The following is an 11881-nucleotide window of genomic DNA, read 5'->3' as shown; positions in this document are numbered from 1 at the left end:
CAACTTAAAGAAAGGAAGTATGAGTATGAAGGAGCATTTAATCAACTTTACTAAGTTTGCAAGATATGCTTCAACTATGGTGGATGATTCTAGGGCCTGAATGAGTAAGTTTGTGTCTGGTGTTTTTGAGGATATTCAAGGAGTGTAGGATGGATATTCTAGTCAAAGAGATGGACCCCTCTAAACTAATGGTTCATGATCAAGCTATTGAAGATGATAAGCTTAAGAAGAAGTAAAAGGAAAATAAGAGGGTGAGAACTAGTAGCTTCAATTTCTCTCAGTAGAGTCGGATAATGCCGAAGTTTAGATAGAATACATATGATAGAGCACCAGGATGTAAGTCATAGGGTAGTGTGAATAGTGGTCGCACCAACCTAATCTGCAAGAAATATTATAGGAATCATAACAGATAGTGCATGGCTGGTAGTGATACGTATTTTAGGTGTAGCAAGTCAGGCCAAAAAATCAAGAATTTCCCAGTGGTTGCATAGAGAGGTTAGGATCTTCGTCAGAAGGGTTAATATAACTCCTCAATAGTTAAAGCAGGTCACCCCTACTCAATAGGGCGCCACTACTAGTGCAACCAGTAGACAGTGTCAGAATAGGTTGTATGACCTTCAAAATTGTCAGGACTAGGAGGGTTCCCTGGATGAGTTTACTGGTACATTACATGTCTTTTATATGCATATGTATGTCTTATTAGATCTTGGAGCCACACTTTCCTTCATGACACCCTATAAAGCAGTAGATTTTGGTGTCAATCCTAAAATCCTAGAAAAGCGCTTCTCAGTTTCTACTCCAGTCGGTAATTATATTAGAACTAGATGGGTATACAAAAATTATCAAGTCATAGTGTAATGCCCCGAGTCTGCACCCCGGATGTTACACAGTGATGATAATCCCAAAGGAGCACAAGCTAACCCATGACTGGTACCTGCTACAATAACTGAGTAATAATACTATAATAATGCAGAAATAAGGCTGAATCTACCTTAAGGATCATAACTGAAATCAAATACTTGTAAATAAATACTGAAAACTGAGCATCTATCAAAAATAATCTAGTCTGAAAGCCTCCAACTATCTGAAGGTGGAGTTGATAGGACAAACCCCCAACTAACTCCAACTACTAAAAATATACTTAAATAATAACTCTATCCTTGAACTAGGAGGACTCATGACTAAGTCTGCTACTGATAAGCTGGGTTTCTAAGAACGATCAGGAGCCCGTGCATCTAAACATATGATATAAGATATCAAAGTGCAAAAGTAAGGTATTCATTAGTACTTTGAATGTACCGGTATGCTAAGTGAGGTAAGGCTGAATGCATGGGTTCATAAGCATGAACAATAACTAGCTGAGTAACATGAATATAACTTAATGAGAGTACATGTATATATGAAACTGCTGTAAATATTGATTATGTAATACTATGCATATTACTACGTATACTGTAACTGAGATCATATTAAAACTGGGTACTGAGTTCTGATAACTAATGAATCATATCTGAGTTTACTGATAACTTTATTACTGTTTCTTACAATCTTATTTTTGTAGAACTAAACTGAGCTCTATACTGAGCTGGGTGGTTGTTTTTGATAGTCCTGATGCTATAGAACTGAACTGAGTTCTATACTAAGACTGAAACTGAAACTATGGGAGGTAATTATTTAACCGGCATACCTCTCTTTGAACTGATTGGGGTTCAACCTATAACCCCAGCTGGAAGGGTGTCAATATCATGCCATTGTTAAAGACAAGTTATTGAGTCACCCTTATCTGGAAGGTGCTCTGAATGAGAATGGTGGTACCCTCAACTGGCAAGTAAGAAACCTCTTCAACCCTCAATTACCAGGTTGATGTGTCAACCTATGTTATCTACGTATTTCTAAAATGCAAGGACTGCTTCTAAGGATCACACTCTTTACAGGCAGGTGAGTCCCCATCCTTGGGTTCACTCGGTGTTGAATCCTATCCCAACTACATAGACACTGAACTTATTTATAAATTGTACTGGGATGGTCTGAATTGTTACTGGTCGTGTTAATTGACTAAACTGGACTGAGTTTACTGAATTCTAATATCTGACTGAATACACTGAGTTCTGTACTTACTAAATACCATTGATCATGATATTCTCGAAACTATTCTGTAACTACTGTAGCTCTAGGTCAACAACTAGATTTTCAATTATTAAATAGCCCCAAGACTCAATAGCATGAAAACTAAAACATAGCATAACTTTAAAAGCATAATAATACTTACTTACTAACAATGCATTTATTTAGATATTTTGTAAAACAGTTGATATACATGAGCTCGTGCATGAATGGAATGACCTAATAACATGTCATGCTTTCACTAGTCAATTCACATAAGCATTTTAACAAACACTTGGGGAGCATGCTTATTTCATATAGCAATAAACATGTAATAATATCATGGTTACTACATTCAACTTGTAGTTCAAGAGTTCAACATGAAGATCACATAAATCAACCCACAATTATCTAGTTTTCTTGATACTTGTAATAAAACATGGAATTAAACCCCAAATATCAATTCACACATGAACACAATCCAATTCCAATATTTAAATCTTGAAAATCATAAACTTGTAGTTTTAAAAGGGGCTCTTGGACTTCATGAGTGAAAGGAACCCATGAATGAACAGCTAACATACCTTGGTAATTAAATTCGTGAAGACTGATGGTGTGTTCTTGAAGATTGGTCTTAAAATTTAAATGCCCTAGGGTTAGTTCTTGAGTAAATTTGAGAGAGAATGAGGGATTTTACCATTAGAGTAGGTTAATCTCATATTTTTTATGCTGATTAAGGGTGGGAAAATGACCCAAATACCCTTATAGACATGGAGTTTTAATGACTGAAAATATGCCCACGAACGCATTGAGAGACGTGCCGAGTTGAGGGTCGATGCGATAGCCAATGCGACGCATTGATATTGCATATGCTTACTGAAATTTGCATTGAAGACTAGTGACAAAATCCTAGTCGACGCGATGGGCGATGCAATGCATCGAGATTGCATTGACTCACTGGTTTGTCACCCAAACATATTTCAAATGAGGTTCAAAAAATCTGAAACTCATCCAAAGTTAACTATTGACACACCTGATCATGATTCAATCGAAGGATCAATATTTTAGGGTCATCAGGGTCATAAAATAAGATCGCCAAATTATGAAGGCTAAAATGATTCTAAGTATAAACACTTAGCTGAAATTTCTTAGTATGACACCTCTTCTCATGCTCTAAAGGACTAATTTAAGCTAGAATTCTACAGATTCTTACACACAGTATCCTAGAAAGTCACCTTAGTTGCTCCCGTAGAGTTAGACATGACTAATTTCAATTTCATTCTTAGCACGGATTGGGTCCACTCTTCCTATGCCACAGTTGACTATACAAAAAGGGTAGTCTAGTTTTAGTTCCCAAATGGGCCAATCTTTAAATGGAAAGGTAGTACGTCAATGCCTATAGGTCAATTTGTCTATTCTTAAGGAAAAGAAAATAATTTTCAAGGGATTTCTCTATCATCTCGTTCAAGTCAAGTTGGCGGCAATTATTTTTTACAAAATGGCTCTAGTTGAGCTTAAGGAAATAAAGAAGAAATTGAAAGATCTATTAGACAAGGGTTTCATCAGGCCCAGTGTCTCTCCATAGGGTGCTCCAGTTCTATTTGTGTGCAAGAAAAATAGCTCTCTCAAAATGTGTTGCAACTGCTATCAGTTGAATAGAGTCATAATCAAGAATAATCAAGAATAAGTATCCCATCCCAAGGATTAATGACTTGTTCGACCAACTTTAGGCTGCACATTACTTCTCTAAGATAGACCTCAAATTTGGCTATCATCAGCTCAAAGTCAGAGAATGTGACATTTTGAAGACAACCTTCAAAATTTGGTATGGTCACTTTGAATTTGTAGTTATGTCTTTTGGAAAAATGAATGCTCTTACACCTTTTATAGACTTGATGAACAGGGTGTTCAAACAGTACTTAGACATGTTATTATAGTCTTCATAGATGACATCCTCATCTATTCTCAGGGTGAGAGTGAGCATGCAGACTATTTTGAGGATTGTCTTGCAAACTCTTAAAGATCACCAATTATTCGCTAAGTTCAATAAGTATGAATTTTGGTTAAAATCGATAGCTTTTCATGTCTATATTATTTTTAGTGAAAGTATCTGAGTTGATCCTCAAAAGATTGAAGCGATAAGGATCTGGCCTAGACCCATCTCTCCATTAGATATCAGAAGATTCTTAGGTTTAGCTAGTTACTATAGATGGTCCATTGAAGGATTTTTCTATATTTCTTCTCCCATGTCCAAACCGACTTAGAATAAAGTCAAATTCCAGTGGTCCAATTCTTGTGAGAAGAGTTTTTAGGAGTTAAAGACTCAACTTACCTCTACTTTAGTTTTGAATTTACTAGAAGATTCAGATGGTTTTGTGGTATATTGTAATGCTTCCAAGGTTTTCCTTAGAATTCTTTTGATGCAACGAGGCAAGGTCATAGTATATGACTTTAGACAACTCAAACCCTTTGATAAGAACTACCCAACTACGATCTCAAGTTGGCGGCAATTATTTTTTCCATAAAGATTTGGAGGCATTATCTTTATGGGGTTCATGTTGAAGTGTTCACTGATCATAAGAGTCTTCAATATGTCTTTAGATAGAAAGATTTAAATCTTCATCGGAGAAGGTGGTTAGAGTTGTTGAAGGACTGTGATATGAGTTTCTCGTATCACCTAGGTAAGGCTAATTTGTGGCTGAGGCCCTAAGCCTATTTTCTATGGGAAGTTTTGCCCATATTGAAGAGGATAAAAAGAAGCTAGTTCATGAGGTTCATTAACGTGCTTGATTAAGAGTGCATTTGGTTGATTCAGATAAAGGTAATGTTTGGGTTCAGAATGGATTAAAATCTTCCTTGGTTGCTGAGGTGAAGAAAAAAATAGACAGATCCTATTTTCAGTTGAAAGATGCAGTTCAGGGTCAGAAGGTTGAGGTATTCTCTCAAGGAGGAGATAGTGTTATACATTATCAATACAGGTTATGTGTGTCAAATATTAATGATTTGATGCAGCAGATATTAGCAGAGGCTACATATTCTCAATATTTTATCCACCCAGGAGCCACAAAGATGTACTGTGATTTATGGGAGGTCTATTGGTGGAATGGCATGAAAAGGGATATTTCAAAATTTGTGGCTAAGTGTCCAAATTACCAGCAGGTTATGTTGAACACCAGAAGCCTAATAATATACTTTAGTAGTTTGGTATCCCCAATTAGAAGTGGGAAGTGGTGAATATAGACTTCATTATAGGGTTACCTTATACTCGTCATCAGCGTGATTCTATTTGGGTTATTATAGATTGAATGACTAAGTCGGCTTATTTCTTGTTAGTTAATACTTCAAATTCAGCTGAAGATTATGCTAGACTTTATCTTAGGGATTTGGTAAATTTGTATGGAGTCCCTTTTACCATCACTTTAGATAGAGGTACCTAGTTTACCTCTCGATTTTGGAAGGCTTTCCAGAGGGTTCTTGGTAACCAAGTTTACCTTATTATAACTTTTCAACCACAGATAGATGGTCAGGTAGAGAGGACCATTCAAACCTTACAGAATATGTTGAGGACGTGTGTAATTAATTTCAAGGGTAGTTATGCTGATCACTTGCCTTTGATTGAGTTTGCCTACAATAACAGCTATCGCTCTAGTATTCAGATGGCTCTGTTTAAGGATCTTTATGGTAAGAGGTATAGATTTCCTATTGGATAGTGTGAGGTTGGTGAGGCTGCTTTAATAGGGCTAGATTTAATGCATGAGGCGATGGAGAATATTCAGCTTATTAGGGAAAGGCTGAAGACTGCTCAGAGTCATTTGAAATCCTATGGGGATATGAAGAGGAGGGAGTTTGATTTTGATGTTGGTGATTTTGTTTACTTAAAAATTTCACCCATGAAAGGGGTGAAGAGATTTGGTAAGAAGGGGAAGCTCATTCCCCGCTATCTTGGTCCTTATAATATTTTGACTCGATATGGTAAGGTAGCCTATGAGTTGGAATTGCCTACGGAGTTAGTATCAGTGTATCCTATTTTCCATGTTTCTCTGTTAAATAAAAGCATTAGTGACCCAACTTTAGTAGTCCCTTTAGAAAGGGTTGGCGTAAAAAATAGTCTTTGTTATGAAGAAGTCCCAGTTGAGTGCTTGATCGTCAAATTCATAGGCTGGGGAAAAAAGAGGTTGCTTTAGTAAAGGCTCTGTGGAGAAACTAGTCATTTGAGGAAGATATGATGACCAAGTAGACCCATCTTTTCTCTTCAAATCCAGCTCTACCTTGAGGTAATAGTTTTTCTTAATTAATTAATTCTTTTATTTATATCTCAGCCATCTAGTTATCTTCATGTCATAGAATACATTCATAAGTTTAGTTCAGTTTATACATCAGTCATGAATTTAGATGTCAGTTCATAAGTGTTCAGTGAAAAATTTTAGCTTTCCCCTAGTCTCTCAGCTTAGTCAGACTCATTCAAGAATGAATGATCCCAAGGGGGAGATGTTATAATACCCCAAGTTTTCAATCTCTAGACACGTCAAAATATAGGCCATTAAATTAGCTATCTAATGCCATAAGTCTTGCCTTGCTACAACATCGTGGCAAGAAGTTGGGGAAAATTTCCTTAGGGGTCTGTCAACTGCCAATGACAATGACTCGGGTAACGACCCGTTACCAGTCATTATATGTAGTCATTGCCTAAATAGTGAGGCATCCCTAAATTTTACCTCTATGGTGATAAGTCCATCCTACCACTCATTACCAGTGATAATGAGTCATTAGGTGGACCAGTTACGACAACTGAAAAATCTAGAAAGCAAGTATGAGACCACAATATCTCATAGCAACCCCTTATCAGGCCTAATAAGTCGTTAGGAGAAGAGTGGTGGTCATAACAGAGAGGGATCAAAACTCATGAACTTAGGTCATGACTCAGACCACAACTCGTGACCAATCGTTACCCGAGTCGCATCAACTAAAACCATAAATTCCTGTAAGATTTTAGAAAAGACTTTTTTGTAAATTCCCACCCTTTTAACCTAAACCCATGTTGTTTGGGCAATCCAACATCAGTTATTGAGGGATTAACTTACCTTAACGCCTCATACACTCCAAAGTTATTACACTTAGCCAAAAAGAAGCAATTTTTTTCTTCTCCAAGGCAAGCTAGGGTTTCTCCAGTTGAAGCACAAATCCCAAAGAATTCTCCAAGAAATTCACCTTCAATTATGCAGAATTTCATCAATGAGTCCATTTCACCCATTGAGTCCTATGAACTCCTTCATTCTCAAGTAATATTTCCCCTCCCATTGTATTGGGTTTGAGGTCAAATATGAGATTCCCAACGCTCATCAGTTTATATGTGTAACCAAACCATGAGTACGTGTTTTTCATAAGATTAGTGTTTTTCCTATGTAAAAAATCATAAAATTCTCTACTATGACAAGTTATTGAGTTTTGGGTTTAAATTGTGAAATTTCTTTTATCATATTCAGTTAATTCTATCATGTCCAATTACATTAGTCAGAGATGGTGGGTTATAAACACCTGATACCTAGATTATCATGCATATATTAATTTTCATGGTATGAGCCATTCAGATCACATTTATGTTGCTACATTCAGAATATCATCATGTTGAGAATATATTAGTTATCAGATCATGTTAAGTAATTACTAGTTATCAGCATCATCGCAATTTAAAGTATCACTTAGCATCGAGCAAATGCAGGGATGAAGGCTCACCTGCCAGTTGAGAACAGAGACCTTTAGTAGAAGTTCCTAAGTTCCAGAACTACGATTCCACCATAGGTTATGAGGTATCACCCGCCAGTTGAGGACTGACACACTAGTCCTTGGGCACATCAGTTTAATGGTTCCACACCAGATAGTATTGGTACTCTTGTCAAGGTATTACCACCTTTCCAACCGGGTTTATAGTTTAGACCCCAATTTTTGCTCAATTTAGGATATGTTAGTTATAGTTAGCTTTCAAAGTCTCCAATTAAGTTTTAGGGTATGTTCAATTCAGGTTTGCCTAGCCAAGTGTTCAGTATTCAGTTAATCAGTTAATTAGTTAACCAGTTATGTAGTTTATCCAACACATATTTATACTTTGTTTTGCATTCAATATACTTGTTCTTGCATTCATGTTCAATTTCTATATGTTTGTTACCTTCCCATATCGCATACTCAGTACATTTAAAGTACTGATTGTATACTTCTGTGTGTAATATTTATTATAATATAGGTTTAAATTCTCATTTATCGGACCGTACGTAACACATTCTTGTACTACTCAGCTGCAATATTGGCGAGTCCTCATCAGTCATGGACTAGTTATCAGTTGTTTATTTTTAGTGCTTCATTTATTTTAGTTAGTCAAAGTTAGCCGGGGACTTGTCTCAACAACTCACTATGATTTAGAGGCTTTTAGACAATTAGACATACTTTCAGTTTGGTTTAGTAATTTAAACAGTATTAGCAATGATTGTATTACGATTCAGTATTAGTTCATTTTAGTTAAATTCTGCCCAATAGTTTGTTACTTTCCTTTAGTATTCATAGCTTATGCCAGGCCATGTGTTAGCTTTAGTCACTTGTGATCCTAAGCACCGTGGTACGACTAGGGGGTAGTCTCGGGTCATGATAGGTCTTGTCATATCCCTACCTTTAATTTACCTTAGTCAACAATTGCAACAATATCATCATTTACTTTCTTGAAAGCATTTTGTGTGACAAAATGTTTCTCTTCAGAGATTAATTACCTAAAACAAAAATTCATGGAGAGATATGGATCATGATTCATAAAGTTAGATAGAATACCCTCAAACTCAAAATGTAACTGCATCAAAAGTTGGTCTCACTTGTTTTGCTCATGAACTGCTTGAATTACAGAAATATATTCTAAAAGTATTTTTTGGATAAACAATATCTATAAATTCAACACATAAATTCTCAAATTCAGAAAAATAATCCTGAACGGATTGATCTCCTTGAGAGTAATTAGCAATTTTATACTCTAATTGAAAGAGTCTTCCGCTATTATCTTGGTTGTAAACCTTTTTAAATAATCCCACATCGACTTAACGGTTTTGTAAGGAATGATATTAAGAACAATAAGAGGGTCAATTGACCTACAAAAGCCATGTCATTACTCGAGTATCCTTGATCTTTCATTCACCTAACTTTATATTATCAGTAGGAGCAAGGTCGCTTCCATTTATATGCACCCATAGTTATTTTTCAATGACAAATAATTAAAATTAAAATTCCCAAAAAGAACAATTTTTTTCTAGTGAAACGAACATTGAAGGATTCAAATTGATGGGGAGCCATGTTCTTGAATAGTTATGAAAACTAGAAACACTATGACTCAAAAAAAAAAAACCACAATGACCAAGATCAAAAGTCCAAGATATTAACAAACCATCAACACTATCAAAATTTTAAAAAAAAATGAACTAAGATGAACTCTATAAAACTAGACAGCCAAGAGAAAGCTCTAATACTATGTTAAATTAGTAATGAATTTCTCTCAATGTTAAGAGTCTTTCCATTAAATAGAAGTATTCAAAGATTACATCCCTATAAATCCGTCTTTCCTATCACTAAAGATCTACTATTCTATCCTTCTAAATCTGCTATTGCATCTTTCCTAATCTGTTATTCTATCTTTTTTATTAATATATGAAATATCTATAATTATATATATACAACGATATAAAATTACATTAATATACACATTATTCACTATTAATTCGTGATCTTTGAGTTGTCCATCACACTAATAATTGCAAGCTTTCTCTACCTTCTACTAGGATAACTTAGGAAAAGCACCAATGTAAAAATTCACTTATCATATGTATAAGTTCATTATAGTAGACAATAGATATGCTTCAGGAGCAAGAGATCCCACATCTGAATAATGGATTTCAATTGCTTCAGGATCCTCTCTAAATAATATAAAAGATGGAACAGAAAGCATAATCCATAATAGAGAAGGACATTGCTTTTTAGGCTAACCGTGGTATCTGAGACAACTTTTAAACAACTCAAATAGATCCACAGGATACCTTCTACCTCCAACTAGAAATAGATAATAGGTAACTCTTTTCACCAATGCTAGGGAAGATGGAAAGAATCACTTATTATTTTTTGCCTCTGCTGGGATTCGAACCTGAGTCCTTAGGTTATCAACCTACTTTATTTTCCTATAGGCCACACCCTTGGGTGCAAAGAAGGACAGTGTTTGGTTCCCATATGTAATAAGTAATACTGATGTACAATATTTTCATTTAGGATAAACCTTGAAGGATAGTATATCTTGGTCACCTTTGTAACGAAAGAGTTATAAGAGCAATCAATAATTTCTATGAGAACTAAAATGAGCTATTTATATTTTAGATGAAAATACAGTTACATCAGTTCACTACCTTTTGACCACATGATATGCTTGTTGTCTTGAATCAATAATATCATGTTCCTCCTCATCCACTAGAACAATATCCTTATCCTAAGGAAATAAAGAATCTCATAATCAGGACTAGGAGTAAAATACAAGACTGATGCACTTTTAGAGTGACGCTAAATCTACAAAAACAAAAACAATAAAAAGAAGCGACACCAAAATAAACATGAAAAATAAAAATAAAAACTACTTACCGCATATTGGGTTGCCTCTCAACAAGCACCTAATTTAACGTGGCGGTACGACCCATCAACTTTTTCCTCTATCTTGAGGATGTTCCTTTTAAACCCTAGTCTCACATCCATCTTTTAGCTTCGATTAAAGGATGGTGGTATAAATATAAAGGAACCAAAAAATAAAAGTCGTACTTTGCACTCCTTTGTCCTTAAGTGAGGATTGTAATATTTTTATTTTTGCGCACTAAATTGAAGAATATGGACATATTGACCCTTCCCCTTACACCCTTTTATAGGCTTAGATGGCTCGATTAATATCTCACTGTCTAAGCACAATGTGAAAAAATAATAGGAGTGAGGTCCAATATGCCTTAACTCATGAATTGTATTATCATTTACATCATCATATGTACTCTTCTCAATAGTGAAAACATCAATAAAAATATGGTCAGGTATGTTCTCACCTTCACACAATTCATCATTAATTTATTGTGCATTTAATGCATTAACTGTTATACTCAACAAAACTTTCAAGTTGTGAATGTCGAAGCAAAACTTTTCAACCTCTTGTAATAAGCTGAACTCTTTCTTTCATGATGTGTTTTATCCCATTTACAATTTTCTTAAGATAACCCTCACATTCCTCTAATAATTTCCCACAAGAATCCATACTATCAAAAGCACAAGCAATATTAGAATCATCATAATCAAGGCTCGGGAAAGAGTTTTTACACTTGGAACAATTTTTCATTAACCACTACACCATTTACAAAAATTTCGATCGTATGATTTAGAAGGGTCACACAATCTATTTCATAAGATCGAAAGATTTGAACAATGTTCCTATTAATGGGGTCCTCCACAAATAAGACAAAGATCAATAAAAGATGAGTAACTTTCACACCACACTTATTTAGATGTCATCCCAAGAAAAAAAGTAAAATATTACAAAAAAAAAATTAATACAAAAATAAAGAAAAATAAAATAGATACAAAAATTTAAATAAATAAAAATAAAAAGTTTAATCTAGATAAATAATTAATTTCTAAGACCCCCGCAATACGTTTAAACGCACACACAAATGTACACGACCATACAAGTAATATAGGATTTTTAAGTTCAAATATCGTACCCACAGAGACT

The sequence above is a fragment of the Capsicum annuum genome, chromosome 11 (genome assembly GCF_002878395.1).
Source record: "Capsicum annuum cultivar UCD-10X-F1 chromosome 11, UCD10Xv1.1, whole genome shotgun sequence".
In the NCBI taxonomy this organism is placed as follows: domain Eukaryota; kingdom Viridiplantae; phylum Streptophyta; class Magnoliopsida; order Solanales; family Solanaceae; genus Capsicum; species Capsicum annuum.
This window is presented reverse-complemented; position numbering follows the sequence as displayed.